The sequence below is a fragment of the Schistocerca piceifrons genome, unplaced genomic scaffold, assembly GCF_021461385.2.
Source record: "Schistocerca piceifrons isolate TAMUIC-IGC-003096 unplaced genomic scaffold, iqSchPice1.1 HiC_scaffold_545, whole genome shotgun sequence".
Classification (NCBI taxonomy): Eukaryota; Metazoa; Arthropoda; class Insecta; order Orthoptera; family Acrididae; genus Schistocerca; species Schistocerca piceifrons.
Genome location: NW_025728783.1, coordinates 13899 through 31999, shown reverse-complemented (window position 1 = coordinate 31999; position 18101 = coordinate 13899). Strand labels below are relative to the sequence as shown.

The 18101-nt window shown below is 50.9% G+C and overlaps 22 non-coding genes across 22 annotated transcripts; 18 read left to right on the top strand and 4 right to left on the bottom strand.

Moving 5' to 3' along the window:
- Window positions 1-155: 155 nt before the first annotated feature.
- Window positions 156-228, top strand: Trnav-aac. Its single transcript has one exon. It is a non-coding gene; the product is annotated as a tRNA-Val (tRNA).
- A 1392-nt stretch (window positions 229-1620) lies between these two features.
- On the top strand, window positions 1621-1693 carry Trnav-aac. The gene has a single exon. It is a non-coding gene; the product is annotated as a tRNA-Val (tRNA).
- Window positions 1694-2860: 1167 nt separating this feature from the next.
- Window positions 2861-2933, top strand: Trnav-cac. The gene has a single exon. It is a non-coding gene; the product is annotated as a tRNA-Val (tRNA).
- A 158-nt stretch (window positions 2934-3091) lies between these two features.
- Trnav-aac lies at window positions 3092-3164 on the top strand. The gene has a single exon. It is a non-coding gene; the product is annotated as a tRNA-Val (tRNA).
- Window positions 3165-3724: 560 nt separating this feature from the next.
- On the top strand, window positions 3725-3797 carry Trnav-aac. The gene has a single exon. It is a non-coding gene; the product is annotated as a tRNA-Val (tRNA).
- Window positions 3798-5190: 1393 nt separating this feature from the next.
- Trnav-aac lies at window positions 5191-5263 on the top strand. Its single transcript has one exon. It is a non-coding gene; the product is annotated as a tRNA-Val (tRNA).
- A 1171-nt stretch (window positions 5264-6434) lies between these two features.
- On the top strand, window positions 6435-6507 carry Trnav-cac. Its single transcript has one exon. It is a non-coding gene; the product is annotated as a tRNA-Val (tRNA).
- A 158-nt stretch (window positions 6508-6665) lies between these two features.
- On the top strand, window positions 6666-6738 carry Trnav-aac. The gene has a single exon. It is a non-coding gene; the product is annotated as a tRNA-Val (tRNA).
- A 560-nt stretch (window positions 6739-7298) lies between these two features.
- Window positions 7299-7371, top strand: Trnav-aac. Its single transcript has one exon. It is a non-coding gene; the product is annotated as a tRNA-Val (tRNA).
- Window positions 7372-8763: 1392 nt separating this feature from the next.
- Window positions 8764-8836, top strand: Trnav-aac. Its single transcript has one exon. It is a non-coding gene; the product is annotated as a tRNA-Val (tRNA).
- Window positions 8837-9555: 719 nt separating this feature from the next.
- Trnap-agg lies at window positions 9556-9629 on the bottom strand. The gene has a single exon. It is a non-coding gene; the product is annotated as a tRNA-Pro (tRNA).
- Window positions 9630-10008: 379 nt separating this feature from the next.
- Trnav-cac lies at window positions 10009-10081 on the top strand. The gene has a single exon. It is a non-coding gene; the product is annotated as a tRNA-Val (tRNA).
- Window positions 10082-10239: 158 nt separating this feature from the next.
- Window positions 10240-10312, top strand: Trnav-aac. The gene has a single exon. It is a non-coding gene; the product is annotated as a tRNA-Val (tRNA).
- Window positions 10313-11033: 721 nt separating this feature from the next.
- Trnap-agg lies at window positions 11034-11107 on the bottom strand. The gene has a single exon. It is a non-coding gene; the product is annotated as a tRNA-Pro (tRNA).
- Window positions 11108-11486: 379 nt separating this feature from the next.
- On the top strand, window positions 11487-11559 carry Trnav-cac. Its single transcript has one exon. It is a non-coding gene; the product is annotated as a tRNA-Val (tRNA).
- A 158-nt stretch (window positions 11560-11717) lies between these two features.
- Window positions 11718-11790, top strand: Trnav-aac. The gene has a single exon. It is a non-coding gene; the product is annotated as a tRNA-Val (tRNA).
- Window positions 11791-12512: 722 nt separating this feature from the next.
- Trnap-agg lies at window positions 12513-12586 on the bottom strand. The gene has a single exon. It is a non-coding gene; the product is annotated as a tRNA-Pro (tRNA).
- A 379-nt stretch (window positions 12587-12965) lies between these two features.
- On the top strand, window positions 12966-13038 carry Trnav-cac. The gene has a single exon. It is a non-coding gene; the product is annotated as a tRNA-Val (tRNA).
- Window positions 13039-13196: 158 nt separating this feature from the next.
- On the top strand, window positions 13197-13269 carry Trnav-aac. The gene has a single exon. It is a non-coding gene; the product is annotated as a tRNA-Val (tRNA).
- Window positions 13270-13990: 721 nt separating this feature from the next.
- Window positions 13991-14064, bottom strand: Trnap-agg. Its single transcript has one exon. It is a non-coding gene; the product is annotated as a tRNA-Pro (tRNA).
- A 379-nt stretch (window positions 14065-14443) lies between these two features.
- Trnav-cac lies at window positions 14444-14516 on the top strand. Its single transcript has one exon. It is a non-coding gene; the product is annotated as a tRNA-Val (tRNA).
- A 158-nt stretch (window positions 14517-14674) lies between these two features.
- On the top strand, window positions 14675-14747 carry Trnav-aac. Its single transcript has one exon. It is a non-coding gene; the product is annotated as a tRNA-Val (tRNA).
- The last annotated feature ends 3354 nt before the right edge of the window (window positions 14748-18101 follow it).

Below are 18101 nucleotides of genomic sequence, written 5' to 3'. Positions count from 1 at the left end.
TTTTCCTGCCTATGTCGTATTGTCCTCCAATGAGCCACTTCGTGTGTGGATCTGCCGCACGTCCCTTCGTTTTGCAAGTACCACATTTATTGAATTTTTTAGTTACGATGGCAACATCACTACAAGTTGTCTGTGAAGGACGGTGCACACAAGCAGTTTCCGTGGTGTAGCGGTTATCACGTCTGCCTAACACGCAGAAGGTCTCCGGTTCGATCCCGGGCGGAAACACTTTTTCATCACTTTAAGCAAGACTTACTAACATGCATCTGCTACCACCTGTACCCGAAACCTTCGTAATCGCCTTCACGCGTCGGACCAGAGTGTCAATTGCTCACGTCGAATAAGAAATTCGTTTGATATTGACGGCGAGCTTTTTGCGCTGACTCAGCCACTGACGTGCGATCAGTTTGCACAAAACGCGTTGGCTCGTCCGGGATTTGAACCCGGGACCTCCTGCACCCTAAGCAGGAATTATACCCATTTTTTTTTTTTTTTTTTTTTGAACCTGTCTCCACTGTTAGGACACTAAGCAGTGTGGTTAGCTGCATTCAACCCCCGTGGCAATGTCTTGCAGTCCTCCAGCTTTGTTGACCACAGTTAGGTGCCTCGATAAGAGGTGGACAGGTGTCGCATCGCTCTCGCCGTCACTTGTTACTACGAATCGTACTTAACGTAGCTTTCTGCAAGCGTCAGTCGAGCTAAGTCGGGCCAAGTCGCATAAGAGGAGCAACAAAATGCGCATTTCCGGTACCGGGAATCGAACCCGCGCCTCCTGGGTGAGAGCCAGGTACCCTAGCCACTTTTTTTTTTTTTTTTTTTTAACGCGTCGGACCAGAGTGTCAATTGCTCACATCGAATAAGAAGTTCATTTGATATTGACGGCGAGCTTTTTGCGCTGACTCAGCCACTGACGTGCGATCAGTTTGCACAAAACGCTAGGGCTCGTCCGGGATATGAACCCGGGACCTCCTTTACCCTAAGCAGGAATCATACTCCTAGACCAACGAGCGCTGTGACACGGTGATTGCCAATTATTCCAGTCCCTCGATGTCGTCCAGGGTGCCCTGGAAGTCTCGTGTACGCTGGCGGGATGGGGGCGGCCTTCCTGGGCTATCGGTACCTTCATGTAGAGCTGCCGCTGGGCTCGCACTGCTTGCTGCTGAGAAAGTGATTGCTTTTGCTGATATGACTTGCAATAACGACTGCGCGAAACGCCGCTATCTCGTTAGGGGTGCTACGGCAGACACCCTCTCGAGCACCCCGAAGACTTCTTGAGCCCTCGGCTGTGATGGGTTCCAGGCTGACAAAAGAACTGCCGTGTGTGCATTCGCCGACGAGAGAATGGCTGAGGCAAGTTTGAATGAACAAGGATGGATTGTAGGGTCCGTCGTTTCCGTAGTGTGGCGTTTATCACGTCTGCTTCACACGCAGAAGGTCCCCAGTTCGATCCCGGGTGGGAACAGTATTTTCCTGCCTATGTCGTATTGTCCTCCAATGAGCCACTTCGTGTGTGGATCTGCCGCACGTCCCTTCGTTTTGCAAGTACCACATTTATTGAATTTTTTAGTTACGATGGCAACATCACTACAAGTTGTCTGTGAAGGACGGTGCACACAAGCAGTTTCCGTGGTGTAGCGGTTATCACGTCTGCCTAACACGCAGAAGGTCCCCGGTTCGATCCCGGGCGGAAACACTTTTTCATCACTTTAAGCAAGACTTACTAACATGCATCTGCTACCACCTGTACCCGAAACCTTCGTAATCGCCTTCACGCGTCGGACCAGAGTGTCAATTGCTCACGTCGAATAAGAAATTCGTTTGATATTGACGGCGAGCTTTTTGCGCTGACTCAGCCACTGACGTGCGATCAGTTTGCACAAAACGCGTTGGCTCGTCCGGGATTTGAACCCGGGACCTCCTGCACCCTAAGCAGGAATTATACCCATTTTTTTTTTTTTTTGAACCTGTCTCCACTGATAGGACACTAAGCAGTGTGGTTAGCTGCATTCAACCCCCGTGGCAATGTCTTGCAGTCCTCCAGCTTTGTTGACCACAGTTAGGTGCCTCGATAAGAGGTGGACAGGTGTCGCATCGCTCTCGCCGTCACTTGTTACCACGAATCGTACTTAACGTAGTTTTCTGCAAGCGTCAGCGTAGCGTCAGTCGAGCTAAGTCGGGCCAAGTCGCATAAGAGGAGCAACAAAATGCGCATTTCCGGTACCGGGAATCGAACCCGCGCCTCCTGGGTGAGAGCCAGGTACCCTAGCCACTTTTTTTTTTTATTTTTTTTTTAACGCGTCGGACCAGAGTGTCAATTGCTCACATCGAATAAGAAGTTCATTTGATATTGACGGCGAGCTTTTTGCGCTGACTCAGCCACTGACGTGCGATCAGTTTGCACAAAACGCTAGGGCTCGTCCGGGATTTGAACCCGGGACCTCCTGCACCCTAAGCAGGAATCATACGCCTAGACCAACGAGCGCTGTGACACGGTGATTGCCAATTATTCCAGTCCCTCGATGTCGTCCAGGGTGCCCTGGAAGTCTCGTGTACCCTGGCGGGATGGGGCGGCCTTCCTGGGCTGTCGGTACCTTCATGTAGAGCTGCCGCTGGGCTCGCACTGCTTGCTGCTGAGAAAGTGATTGCTTTGCTGATATGACTCGCAATAACGACTGCGCGAAACGCCGCTATCTCGTTAGGGGTGCTACGGCAGACACCCTCTCGAGCACCCCGAAGACTTCTTGAGCCCTCGGCTGTGATGGGTTCCAGGCTGACAAAAGTTCTGTCGTGTGTGCATTCGCCGACGATAGAAAGGCTGAGGCAAGTTTGAGTGAAAAAGGATGGACTCGTCGTGTCCGTCGTTTCCGTAGTGTAGCGGTTATCACGTCTGCTTCACACGCAGAAGGTCCCCGGTTCGATCCCGGGCGGGAACAGTATTTTCCTGCCTATGTCGTATTGTCCTCCAATGAGCCACTTCGTGTGTGGATCTGCCGCACGTCCCTTCGTTTTGCAAGTACCACATTTATTGAATTTTTTAGTTACGATGGCAACATCACTACAAGTTGTCTGTGCAGTACGGTGCACACAAGCAGTTTCCGTGCTGTAGCGGTTATCACGTCTGTCTAACACGCAGAAGGTGCCCGGTTCGATCCCGGGCGGAAACACTTTTTCATCACTTTAAGCAAGACTTACTAACATGCATCTGCTCCTGGGCTATCGGTACCTTCATGTAGAGCTGCCGCTGGGATCGCACTGCCTGCTGCTGAGAAAGTGATTGCTTTTGCTGATATGACTTGCAATAACGACTGCGCGAAACGCCGCTATCTCGTTAGGGGTGCTACGGCAGACACCCTCTCGAGCACCCCGAAGACTTCTTGAGCCCTCGGCTGTGATGGGTTCCAGGCTGACAAAAGAACTGCCGTGTGTGCATTCGCCGACGAGAGAAAGGCTGAGGCAAGTTTGAGTGAACAAGGATGGACTCGTAGGGTCCGTCGTTTCCGTAGTGTGGCGTTTGTCACGCCTGCTTCACACGCAGATGGTCCCCAGTTCGATCCCGGGCGGGAACAGTATTTTCCTGCCTATGTCGTATTGTCCTCCAATGAGCCACTTCGTGTGTGGATCTGCCGCACGTCCCTTCGTTTTGCAAGTACCACATTTATTGAATTTTTTAGTTACGATGGCAACATCACTACAAGTTGTCTGTGAAGGACGGTGCACACAAGCAGTTTCCGTGGTGTAGCGGTTATCACGTCTGCCTAACACGCAGAAGGTCTCCGGTTCGATCCCGGGCGGAAACACTTTTTCATCACTTTAAGCAAGACTTACTAACATGCATCTGCTACCACCTGTACCCGAAACCTTCGTAATCGCCTTCACGCGTCGGACCAGAGTGTCAATTGCTCACGTCGAATAAGAAATTCGTTTGATATTGACGGCGAGCTTTTTGCGCTGACTCAGCCACTGACGTGCGATCAGTTTGCACAAAACGCGTTGGCTCGTCCGGGATTTGAACCCGGGACCTCCTGCACCCTAAGCAGGAATTATACCCATTTTTTTTTTTTTTTTTTTTTTGAACCTGTCTCCACTGTTAGGACACTAAGCAGTGTGGTTAGCTGCATTCAACCCCCGTGGCAATGTCTTGCAGTCCTCCAGCTTTGTTGACCACAGTTAGGTGCCTCGATAAGAGGTGGACAGGTGTCGCATCGCTCTCGCCGTCACTTGTTACTACGAATCGTACTTAACGTAGCTTTCTGCAAGCGTCAGTCGAGCTAAGTCGGGCCAAGTCGCATAAGAGGAGCAACAAAATGCGCATTTCCGGTACCGGGAATCGAACCCGCGCCTCCTGGGTGAGAGCCAGGTACCCTAGCCACTTTTTTTTTTTTTTTTTTTTAACGCGTCGGACCAGAGTGTCAATTGCTCACATCGAATAAGAAGTTCATTTGATATTGACGGCGAGCTTTTTGCGCTGACTCAGCCACTGACGTGCGATCAGTTTGCACAAAACGCTAGGGCTCGTCCGGGATATGAACCCGGGACCTCCTTTACCCTAAGCAGGAATCATACTCCTAGACCAACGAGCGCTGTGACACGGTGATTGCCAATTATTCCAGTCCCTCGATGTCGTCCAGGGTGCCCTGGAAGTCTCGTGTACGCTGGCGGGATGGGGGCGGCCTTCCTGGGCTATCGGTACCTTCATGTAGAGCTGCCGCTGGGCTCGCACTGCTTGCTGCTGAGAAAGTGATTGCTTTTGCTGATATGACTTGCAATAACGACTGCGCGAAACGCCGCTATCTCGTTAGGGGTGCTACGGCAGACACCCTCTCGAGCACCCCGAAGACTTCTTGAGCCCTCGGCTGTGATGGGTTCCAGGCTGACAAAAGAACTGCCGTGTGTGCATTCGCCGACGAGAGAATGGCTGAGGCAAGTTTGAATGAACAAGGATGGATTGTAGGGTCCGTCGTTTCCGTAGTGTGGCGTTTATCACGTCTGCTTCACACGCAGAAGGTCCCCAGTTCGATCCCGGGTGGGAACAGTATTTTCCTGCCTATGTCGTATTGTCCTCCAATGAGCCACTTCGTGTGTGGATCTGCCGCACGTCCCTTCGTTTTGCAAGTACCACATTTATTGAATTTTTTAGTTACGATGGCAACATCACTACAAGTTGTCTGTGAAGGACGGTGCACACAAGCAGTTTCCGTGGTGTAGCGGTTATCACGTCTGCCTAACACGCAGAAGGTCCCCGGTTCGATCCCGGGCGGAAACACTTTTTCATCACTTTAAGCAAGACTTACTAACATGCATCTGCTACCACCTGTACCCGAAACCTTCGTAATCGCCTTCACGCGTCGGACCAGAGTGTCAATTGCTCACGTCGAATAAGAAATTCGTTTGATATTGACGGCGAGCTTTTTGCGCTGACTCAGCCACTGACGTGCGATCAGTTTGCACAAAACGCGTTGGCTCGTCCGGGATTTGAACCCGGGACCTCCTGCACCCTAAGCAGGAATTATACCCATTTTTTTTTTTTTTTTTTGAACCTGTCTCCACTGATAGGACACTAAGCAGTGTGGTTAGCTGCATTCAACCCCCGTGGCAATGTCTTGCAGTCCTCCAGCTTTGTTGACCACAGTTAGGTGCCTCGATAAGAGGTGGACAGGTGTCGCATCGCTCTCGCCGTCACTTGTTACCACGAATCGTACTTAACGTAGTTTTCTGCAAGCGTCAGCGTAGCGTCAGTCGAGCTAAGTCGGGCCAAGTCGCATAAGAGGAGCAACAAAATGCGCATTTCCGGTACCGGGAATCGAACCCGCGCCTCCTGGGTGAGAGCCAGGTACCCTAGCCACTTTTTTTTTTTATTTTTTTTTTTAACGCGTCGGACCAGAGTGTCAATTGCTCACATCGAATAAGAAGTTCATTTGATATTGACGGCGAGCTTTTTGCGCTGACTCAGCCACTGACGTGCGATCAGTTTGCACAAAACGCTAGGGCTCGTCCGGGATTTGAACCCGGGACCTCCTGCACCCTAAGCAGGAATCATACGCCTAGACCAACGAGCGCTGTGACACGGTGATTGCCAATTATTCCAGTCCCTCGATGTCGTCCAGGGTGCCCTGGAAGTCTCGTGTACCCTGGCGGGATGGGGCGGCCTTCCTGGGCTGTCGGTACCTTCATGTAGAGCTGCCGCTGGGCTCGCACTGCTTGCTGCTGAGAAAGTGATTGCTTTGCTGATATGACTCGCAATAACGACTGCGCGAAACGCCGCTATCTCGTTAGGGGTGCTACGGCAGACACCCTCTCGAGCACCCCGAAGACTTCTTGAGCCCTCGGCTGTGATGGGTTCCAGGCTGACAAAAGTTCTGTCGTGTGTGCATTCGCCGACGATAGAAAGGCTGAGGCAAGTTTGAGTGAAAAAGGATGGACTCGTCGTGTCCGTCGTTTCCGTAGTGTAGCGGTTATCACGTCTGCTTCACACGCAGAAGGTCCCCGGTTCGATCCCGGGCGGGAACAGTATTTTCCTGCCTATGTCGTATTGTCCTCCAATGAGCCACTTCGTGTGTGGATCTGCCGCACGTCCCTTCGTTTTGCAAGTACCACATTTATTGAATTTTTTAGTTACGATGGCAACATCACTACAAGTTGTCTGTGCAGTACGGTGCACACAAGCAGTTTCCGTGCTGTAGCGGTTATCACGTCTGTCTAACACGCAGAAGGTGCCCGGTTCGATCCCGGGCGGAAACACTTTTTCATCACTTTAAGCAAGACTTACTAACATGCATCTGCTCCTGGGCTATCGGTACCTTCATGTAGAGCTGCCGCTGGGATCGCACTGCCTGCTGCTGAGAAAGTGATTGCTTTTGCTGATATGACTTGCAATAACGACTGCGCGAAACGCCGCTATCTCGTTAGGGGTGCTACGGCAGACACCCTCTCGAGCACCCCGAAGACTTCTTGAGCCCTCGGCTGTGATGGGTTCCAGGCTGACAAAAGAACTGCCGTGTGTGCATTCGCCGACGAGAGAAAGGCTGAGGCAAGTTTGAGTGAACAAGGATGGACTCGTAGGGTCCGTCGTTTCCGTAGTGTGGCGTTTGTCACGCCTGCTTCACACGCAGATGGTCCCCAGTTCGATCCCGGGCGGGAACAGTATTTTCCTGCCTATGTCGTATTGTCCTCCAATGAGCCACTTCGTGTGTGGATCTGCCGCACGTCCCTTCGTTTTGCAAGTACCACATTTATTGAATTTTTTAGTTACGATGGCAACATCACTACAAGTTGTCTGTGAAGGACGGTGCACACAAGCAGTTTCCGTGGTGTAGCGGTTATCACGTCTGCCTAACACGCAGAAGGTCTCCGGTTCGATCCCGGGCGGAAACAGTTTTTCATCACTTTAAGCAAGACTTACTAACATGCATCTGCTACCACCTGTACCCGAAACCTTCGTAATCGCCTTCACGCGTCGGACCAGAGTGTCAATTGCTCACGTCGAATAAGAAATTCGTTTGATATTGACGGCGAGCTTTTTGCGCTGACTCAGCCACTGACGTGCGATCAGTTTGCACAAAACGCGTTGGCTCGTCCGGGATTTGAACCCGGGACCTCCTGCACCCTAAGCAGGAATTATACCCATTTTTTTTTTTTTTTTTTTTTGAACCTGTCTCCACTGTTAGGACACTAAGCAGTGTGGTTAGCTGCATTCAACCCCCGTGGCAATGTCTTGCAGTCCTCCAGCTTTGTTGACCACAGTTAGGTGCCTCGATAAGAGGTGGACAGGTGTCGCATCGCTCTCGCCGTCACTTGTTACTACGAATCGTACTTAACGTAGCTTTCTGCAAGCGTCAGTCGAGCTAAGTCGGGCCAAGTCGCATAAGAGGAGCAACAAAATGCGCATTTCCGGTACCGGGAATCGAACCCGCGCCTCCTGGGTGAGAGCCAGGTACCCTAGCCACTTTTTTTTTTTTTTTTTTTTAACGCGTCGGACCAGAGTGTCAATTGCTCACATCGAATAAGAAGTTCATTTGATATTGACGGCGAGCTTTTTGCGCTGACTCAGCCACTGACGTGCGATCAGTTTGCACAAAACGCTAGGGCTCGTCCGGGATATGAACCCGGGACCTCCTTTACCCTAAGCAGGAATCATACTCCTAGACCAACGAGCGCTGTGACACGGTGATTGCCAATTATTCCAGTCCCTCGATGTCGTCCAGGGTGCCCTGGAAGTCTCGTGTACGCTGGCGGGATGGGGGCGGCCTTCCTGGGCTATCGGTACCTTCATGTAGAGCTGCCGCTGGGCTCGCACTGCTTGCTGCTGAGAAAGTGATTGCTTTTGCTGATATGACTTGCAATAACGACTGCGCGAAACGCCGCTATCTCGTTAGGGGTGCTACGGCAGACACCCTCTCGAGCACCCCGAAGACTTCTTGAGCCCTCGGCTGTGATGGGTTCCAGGCTGACAAAAGAACTGCCGTGTGTGCATTCGCCGACGAGAGAATGGCTGAGGCAAGTTTGAATGAACAAGGATGGATTGTAGGGTCCGTCGTTTCCGTAGTGTGGCGTTTATCACGTCTGCTTCACACGCAGAAGGTCCCCAGTTCGATCCCGGGTGGGAACAGTATTTTCCTGCCTATGTCGTATTGTCCTCCAATGAGCCACTTCGTGTGTGGATCTGCCGCACGTCCCTTCGTTTTGCAAGTACCACATTTATTGAATTTTTTAGTTACGATGGCAACATCACTACAAGTTGTCTGTGAAGGACGGTGCACACAAGCAGTTTCCGTGGTGTAGCGGTTATCACGTCTGCCTAACACGCAGAAGGTCCCCGGTTCGATCCCGGGCGGAAACACTTTTTCATCACTTTAAGCAAGACTTACTAACATGCATCTGCTACCACCTGTACCCGAAACCTTCGTAATCGCCTTCACGCGTCGGACCAGAGTGTCAATTGCTCACGTCGAATAAGAAATTCGTTTGATATTGACGGCGAGCTTTTTGCGCTGACTCAGCCACTGACGTGCGATCAGTTTGCACAAAACGCGTTGGCTCGTCCGGGATTTGAACCCGGGACCTCCTGCACCCTAAGCAGGAATTATACCCATTTTTTTTTTTTTTTTTTGAACCTGTCTCCACTGATAGGACACTAAGCAGTGTGGTTAGCTGCATTCAACCCCCGTGGCAATGTCTTGCAGTCCTCCAGCTTTGTTGACCACAGTTAGGTGCCTCGATAAGAGGTGGACAGGTGTCGCATCGCTCTCGCCGTCACTTGTTACCACGAATCGTACTTAACGTAGTTTTCTGCAAGCGTCAGCGTAGCGTCAGTCGAGCTAAGTCGGGCCAAGTCGCATAAGAGGAGCAACAAAATGCGCATTTCCGGTACCGGGAATCGAACCCGCGCCTCCTGGGTGAGAGCCAGGTACCCTAGCCACTTTTTTTTTTTATTTTTTTTTTTAACGCGTCGGACCAGAGTGTCAATTGCTCACATCGAATAAGAAGTTCATTTGATATTGACGGCGAGCTTTTTGCGCTGACTCAGCCACTGACGTGCGATCAGTTTGCACAAAACGCTAGGGCTCGTCCGGGATTTGAACCCGGGACCTCCTGCACCCTAAGCAGGAATCATACCCCTAGACCAACGAGCGCTGTGACACGGTGATTGCCAATTATTCCAATCCCTCGATGTCGTCCAGGGTGCCCTGGAAGTCTCGTGTACGCTGGCGGGATGGGGGCGGCCTTCCTGGGCTGTCGGTACCTTCATGTAGAGCTGCCGCTGGGCTCGCACTGCTTGCTGCTGAGAAAGTGATTGCTTTGCTGATATGACTCGCAATAACGACTGCGCGAAACGCCGCTATCTCGTTAGGGGTGCTACGGCAGACACCCTCTCGAGCACCCCGAAGACTTCTTGAGCCCTCGGCTGTGATGGGTTCCAGGCTGACAAAAGATCTGTCGTGTGTGCATTCGCCGACGATAGAAAGGCTGAGGCAAGTTTGAGTGAAAAAGGATGGACTCGTCGTGTCCGTCGTTTCCGTAGTGTAGCGGTTATCACGTCTGCTTCACACGCAGAAGGTCCCCGGTTCGATCCCGGGCGGGAACAGTATTTTCCTGCCTATGTCGTATTGTCCTCCAATGAGCCACTTCGTGTGTGGATCTGCCGCACGTCCCTTCGTTTTGCAAGTACCACATTTATTGAATTTTTTAGTTACGATGGCAACATCACTACAAGTTGTCTGTGCAGTACGGTGCACACAAGCAGTTTCCGTGGTGTAGCGGTTATCACGTCTGCCTAACACGCAGAAGGTCCCCTGTTCGATCCCGGGCGGAAACACTTTTTCATCACTTTAAGCAAGACTTACTAACATGCATCTGCTACCACCTGTACCCGAAACCTTCGTAATCGCCTTCACGCGTCGGACCAGAGTGTCAATTGCTCACGTCGAATAAGAAATTCGTTTGATATTGACGGCGAGCTTTTTGCGCTGACTCAGCCACTGACGTGCGATCAGTTTGCACAAAACGCGTTGGCTCGTCCGGGATTTGAACCCGGGACCTCCTGCACCCTAAGCAGGAATTATACCCATTTTTTTTTTTTTTTTTTTTGAACCTGTCTCCACTGTTAGGACACTAAGCAGTGTGGTTAGCTGCATTCAACCCCCGTGGCAATGTCTTGCAGTCCTCCAGCTTTGTTGACCACAGTTAGGTGCCTCGATAAGAGGTGGACAGGTGTCGCATCGCTCTCGCCGTCACTTGTTACCACGAATCGTACTTAACGTAGTTTTCTGCAAGCGTCAGCGTAGCGTCAGTCGAGCTAAGTCGGGCCAAGTCGCATAAGAGGAGCAACAAAATGCGCATTTCCGGTACCGGGAATCGAACCCGCGCCTCCTGGGTGAGAGCCAGGTACCCTAGCCACTTTTTTTTTTTATTTTTTTTTTTAACGCGTCGGACCAGAGTGTCAATTGCTCACATCGAATAAGAAGTTCATTTGATATTGACGGCGAGCTTTTTGCGCTGACTCAGCCACTGACGTGCGATCAGTTTGCACAAAACGCTAGGGCTCGTCCGGGATTTGAACCCGGGACCTCCTGCACCCTAAGCAGGAATCATACCCCTAGACCAACGAGCGCTGTGACACGGTGATTGCCAATTATTCCAATCCCTCGATGTCGTCCAGGGTGCCCTGGAAGTCTCGTGTACGCTGGCGGGATGGGGGCGGCCTTCCTGGGCTGTCGGTACCTTCATGTAGAGCTGCCGCTGGGCTCGCACTGCTTGCTGCTGAGAAAGTCATTGCTTTGCTGATATGACTCGCAATAACGACTGCGCGAAACGCCGCTATCTCGTTAGGGGTGCTACGGCAGACACCCTCTCGAGCACCCCGAAGACTTCTTGAGCCCTCGGCTGTGATGGGTTCCAGGCTGACAAAAGATCTGTCGTGTGTGCATTCGCCGACGATAGAAAGGCTGAGGCAAGTTTGAGTGAAAAAGGATGGACCCGTCGTGTCCGTCGTTTCCGTAGTGTAGCGGTTATCACGTCTGCTTCACACGCAGAAGGTCCCCGGTTCGATCCCGGGCGGGAACAGTATTTTCCTGCCTATGTCGTATTGTCCTCCAATGAGCCACTTCGTGTGTGGATCTGCCGCACGTCCCTTCGTTTTGCAAGTACCACATTTATTGAATTTTTTAGTTACGATGGCAACATCACTACAAGTTGTCTGTGCAGTACGGTGCACACAAGCAGTTTCCGTGGTGTAGCGGTTATCACGTCTGCCTAACACGCAGAAGGTCCCCTGTTCGATCCCGGGCGGAAACACTTTTTCATCACTTTAAGCAAGACTTACTAACATGCATCTGCTACCACCTGTACCCGAAACCTTCGTAATCGCCTTCACGCGTCGGACCAGAGTGTCAATTGCTCACGTCGAATAAGAAATTCGTTTGATATTGACGGCGAGCTTTTTGCGCTGACTCAGCCACTGACGTGCGATCAGTTTGCACAAAACGCGTTGGCTCGTCCGGGATTTGAACCCGGGACCTCCTGCACCCTAAGCAGGAATTATACCCATTTTTTTTTTTTTTTTTTTTTGAACCTGTCTCCACTGTTAGGACACTAAGCAGTGTGGTTAGCTGCATTCAACCCCCGTGGCAATGTCTTGCAGTCCTCCAGCTTTGTTGACCACAGTTAGGTGCCTCGATAAGAGGTGGACAGGTGTCGCATCGCTCTCGCCGTCACTTGTTACCACGAATCGTACTTAACGTAGTTTTCTGCAAGCGTCAGCGTAGCGTCAGTCGAGCTAAGTCGGGCCAAGTCGCATAAGAGGAGCAACAAAATGCGCATTTCCGGTACCGGGAATCGAACCCGCGCCTCCTGGGTGAGAGCCAGGTACCCTAGCCACTTTTTTTTTTTATTTTTTTTTTTAACGCGTCGGACCAGAGTGTCAATTGCTCACATCGAATAAGAAGTTCATTTGATATTGACGGCGAGCTTTTTGCGCTGACTCAGCCACTGACGTGCGATCAGTTTGCACAAAACGCTAGGGCTCGTCCGGGATTTGAACCCGGGACCTCCTGCACCCTAAGCAGGAATCATACCCCTAGACCAACGAGCGCTGTGACACGGTGATTGCCAATTATTCCAATCCCTCGATGTCGTCCAGGGTGCCCTGGAAGTCTCGTGTACGCTGGCGGGATGGGGGCGGCCTTCCTGGGCTGTCGGTACCTTCATGTAGAGCTGCCGCTGGGCTCGCACTGCTTGCTGCTGAGAAAGTGATTGCTTTGCTGATATGACTCGCAATAACGACTGCGCGAAACGCCGCTATCTCGTTAGGGGTGCTACGGCAGACACCCTCTCGAGCACCCCGAAGACTTCTTGAGCCCTCGGCTGTGATGGGTTCCAGGCTGACAAAAGATCTGTCGTGTGTGCATTCGCCGACGATAGAAAGGCTGAGGCAAGTTTGAGTGAAAAAGGATGGACTCGTCGTGTCCGTCGTTTCCGTAGTGTAGCGGTTATCACGTCTGCTTCACACGCAGAAGGTCCCCGGTTCGATCCCGGGCGGGAACAGTATTTTCCTGCCTATGTCGTATTGTCCTCCAATGAGCCACTTCGTGTGTGGATCTGCCGCACGTCCCTTCGTTTTGCAAGTACCACATTTATTGAATTTTTTAGTTACGATGGCAACATCACTACAAGTTGTCTGTGCAGTACGGTGCACACAAGCAGTTTCCGTGGTGTAGCGGTTATCACGTCTGCCTAACACGCAGAAGGTCCCCTGTTCGATCCCGGGCGGAAACACTTTTTCATCACTTTAAGCAAGACTTACTAACATGCATCTGCTACCACCTGTACCCGAAACCTTCGTAATCGCCTTCACGCGTCGGACCAGAGTGTCAATTGCTCACGTCGAATAAGAAATTCGTTTGATATTGACGGCGAGCTTTTTGCGCTGACTCAGCCACTGACGTGCGATCAGTTTGCACAAAACGCGTTGGCTCGTCCGGGATTTGAACCCGGGACCTCCTGCACCCTAAGCAGGAATTATACCCATTTTTTTTTTTTTTTTTTTGAACCTGTCTCCACTGTTAGGACACTAAGCAGTGTGGTTAGCTGCATTCAACCCCCGTGGCAATGTCTTGCAGTCCTCCAGCTTTGTTGACCACAGTTAGGTGCCTCGATAAGAGGTGGACAGGTGTCGCATCGCTCTCGCCGTCACTTGTTACCACGAATCGTACTTAACGTAGTTTTCTGCAAGCGTCAGCGTAGCGTCAGTCGAGCTAAGTCGGGCCAAGTCGCATAAGAGGAGCAACAAAATGCGCATTTCCGGTACCGGGAATCGAACCCGCGCCTCCTGGGTGAGAGCCAGGTACCCTAGCCACTTTTTTTTTTTTATTTTTTTTTTTAACGCGTCGGACCAGAGTGTCAATTGCTCACATCGAATAAGAAGTTCATTTGATATTGACGGCGAGCTTTTTGCGCTGACTCAGCCACTGACGTGCGATCAGTTTGCACAAAACGCTAGGGCTCGTCCGGGATTTGAACCCGGGACCTCCTGCACCCTAAGCAGGAATCATACCCCTAGACCAACGAGCGCTGTGACACGGTGATTGCCAATTATTCCAATCCCTCGATGTCGTCCAGGGTGCCCTGGAAGTCTCGTGTACGCTGGCGGGATGGGGGCGGCCTTCCTGGGCTGTCGGTACCTTCATGTAGAGCTGCCGCTGGGCTCGCACTGCTTGCTGCTGAGAAAGTGATTGCTTTGCTGATATGACTCGCAATAACGACTGCGCGAAACGCCGCTATCTCGTTAGGGGTGCTACGGCAGACACCCTCTCGAGCACCCCGAAGACTTCTTGAGCCCTCGGCTGTGATGGGTTCCAGGCTGACAAAAGATCTGTCGTGTGTGCATTCGCCGACGATAGAAAGGCTGAGGCAAGTTTGAGTGAAAAAGGATGGACTCGTCGTGTCCGTCGTTTCCGTAGTGTAGCGGTTATCACGTCTGCTTCACACGCAGAAGGTCCCCGGTTCGATCCCGGGCGGGAACAGTATTTTCCTGCCTATGTCGTATTGTCCTCCAATGAGCCACTTCGTGTGTGGATCTGCCGCACGTCCCTTCGTTTTGCAAGTACCACATTTATTGAATTTTTTAGTTACGATGGCAACATCACTACAAGTTGTCTGTGCAGTACGGTGCACACAAGCAGTTTCCGTGGTGTAGCGGTTATCACGTCTGCCTAACACGCAGAAGGTCCCCTGTTCGATCCCGGGCGGAAACACTTTTTCATCACTTTAAGCAAGACTTACTAACATGCATCTGCTACCACCTGTACCCGAAACCTTCGTAATCGCCTTCACGCGTCGGACCAGAGTGTCAATTGCTCACGTCGAATAAGAAATTCGTTTGATATTGACGGCGAGCTTTTTGCGCTGACTCAGCCACTGACGTGCGATCAGTTTGCACAAAACGCGTTGGCTCGTCCGGGATTTGAACCCGGGACCTCCTGCACCCTAAGCAGGAATTATACCCATTTTTTTTTTTTTTTTTTGAACCTGTCTCCACTGTTAGGACACTAAGCAGTGTGGTTAGCTGCATTCAACCCCCGTGGCAATGTCTTGCAGTCCTCCAGCTTTGTTGACCACAGTTAGGTGCCTCGATAAGAGGTGGACAGGTGTCGCATCGCTCTCGCCGTCACTTGTTACCACGAATCGTACTTAACGTAGTTTTCTGCAAGCGTCAGCGTAGCGTCAGTCGAGCTAAGTCGGGCCAAGTCGCATAAGAGGAGCAACAAAATGCGCATTTCCGGTACCGGGAATCGAACCCGCGCCTCCTGGGTGAGAGCCAGGTACCCTAGCCACTTTTTTTTTTTTATTTTTTTTTTTAACGCGTCGGACCAGAGTGTCAATTGCTCACATCGAATAAGAAGTTCATTTGATATTGACGGCGAGCTTTTTGCGCTGACTCAGCCACTGACGTGCGATCAGTTTGCACAAAACGCTAGGGCTCGTCCGGGATTTGAACCCGGGACCTCCTGCACCCTAAGCAGGAATCATACCCCTTTTTTTTTTTTTTTTTTTTTTTTTTATCCACCACACAGCCACTTCAAAAGAAGTACAGTACTGAAATTAAAATCCTAAAACATGACTATATAATGTAGACTGCTTACTGAAATAAAGGTTAAAACACGAAAACTTCAGTCCTGGTGTAGAGAAGAAACATACATAAAGGCGGCAAATTCAGAAACAGTGTAAAAGAAAATGGCTCACACAGGTGACCTTAGCCAACACCCTCTCTTTCAAATGTCAGGCTAAGCATATTGGCAAAATCATCTCGGAGGCCTGGCAATCGCAAGCGCTGCCAGTAAGCAGTAAGCATGTACTGCCGAAACGCTAGGTGTCCATCCTCTTCATGACAACTGTTGACAAAATGTACGAAATGGCCAATCAACCACATGACGGTATGGAGCTTCGTCCGCGGAAAAAAGGAAGAATCGGGCCGGACGATGATGTCAATAGTATAAGCGGCTTCAGCAGACCTAGTGACAAAAGCAAGTTGTTTCCTGAGCCAACGCCAATTAGCAAGGTGCCCACAGCAGGTGAATCGATGTTCAAGGGTATCCAGGAGACCACACCGAGTACAGGTGTCCGTGTCAGAAAGACCTATACGGTGCAGTCGTACATTGGTGGGAACCAAATTATTTATTACCCTATACCACGTGGACGCCACGGCCATAGAGTGGATCGGCAGACTAACGTTCTTCCAGACGTTCCTCCAGGACACAGATGGAGACGCCAGTTCTATTGGATTGGGACCGGCCAGCCCCTCCCAGCGGGCAATCAAGCCCTTGGTCGTTGGCACCGGTCGCCGCAAGAAGACGTCACCGAGGTAACTCACCGCAAGGTAAAATTCCCGAATGTGTTTCAACTTAAAATTGAGGCGTCCGACATCGACAGGTGGAGCAAGGCTCGCCGGACGCACAACAGTAAAAAGCCTGGATGTAATTGAAGTCACTTCTTGCGTAACAATTAGAGTCGTTCGGCGGACGTACAAAGCAGACGCCTTGCGAGTAATGTCAGAGAGGCCCAAGCCTCCGGAGAGACGCGGTTTCGTCATTACCTCGTAACGTAACTTGAATAGGTGGCCCTTCCATATAAACCTGCTAGACAATTGGCGCAACCTTTTCGCCACCATCATGGGAAGTGGGAACAGCTGAGCAACATAATAAGCTTTACATAGGACGTAGGTGTCTAAAATTCTGACTTTTTGCAAAATGGTAGCAGAGCGCTGCTCATGGACCATCAGAGCCCCCTGTATCTTCTCGGTGACAGATTTCCAATTGAGAGCCGCCATTTTTAGAGGACACCGATCAATGATAATCCCCAAGGACGTATGGCGATCGACAAAAGTGGCCCAAGGGACGTCAGCATCGCGAAATCCTCGAATATCAAGGAACTTACATTTACCCTGATTGAGACGCGCTCCAGAGACACGACAGTATGCATCAACTGCCCCTTTCAACAACGGGATATCATCTCGTTGACGGAGGAGAACAACGACATCATCCGCATATGCCTTAACCGAGAGCTTCCCACCAGAGAGGGACATACCCTGAAGCTTGAGAGCAATAGTCCGAAGCAGCGGTTCCAGGGACAAAACGAATAAAGACATAGAGAGCGGACTACCCTGAGGCACTCCGCGGCGGATAGCAATGGGCGGCGTCAGCTGCCCATTGACTGACACCCGAGCTGTTATTCCCCTGTACAAATTGCCAAGAACACCACGTGATGAAGCGTTAAAACCTATTGTACCTAAAACACGATCTAAAAACACATGACTGACGTGATCAAAAGCCTTATAAAAATCAAGGAAGGCAAAGGCACAATGTACGTTTGTAACCGCCGCAACCGAGACAACATCCCGATATTCGGCTACTGGTGTCAGAATAGATCTATCATGAAAACAACATTGATGTGCACCAATCACACCCCGAAGCAGAGAAGACAGCCGGCTATTGAGCGCTCTAGCAGCTGTCTTATAGTCAAAATTCAGCAATGTGAGCGGACGAAGATTGGCAGCAGATAAACGACCAGAGGACTTCGGAATTAAAACAATTTTCCCTACTTTAAAATCGGCAGGCACATCCATCCCTCTGACAATCTCATTTAAAATCTGCGTAAAAATGCCACCCAAAAGAGGCCAAAAACGGAGATAAAATTCTTTAGGCAGGCCGTCTGGACCCGGCGATTTACTGGACGGAGAGCGAGCAATAAAATCGAAAACATCATCTACCTGGAACTCCCGGAGAAATTCGCCGTTCGCGTCAGGCGCGATCGTCGCAGTTAGATCCCCAAAGACATCATCCGAAAGAGACTCACCAGAATCATCGGCAGAATAGAGACTAGTGTAATACTGATGAAGAGCACGAACCATTTCCTCCTGTGCACTAAGCTGTCGCCCATCATCCACCGTAAGAGAAGAGATGAAGGAGCGACGACGACGAGTCTGATGCCGTAGCAGGTGGTACAAGGATGTCAGTTCACCTTCAACAAGAGAGTGAGGTTTCGACTTAACTCGCAGACCATCCATCTGTCGTCGTTTAAGGCTCAAGAGCTTGGCTTTAATACGACGAACA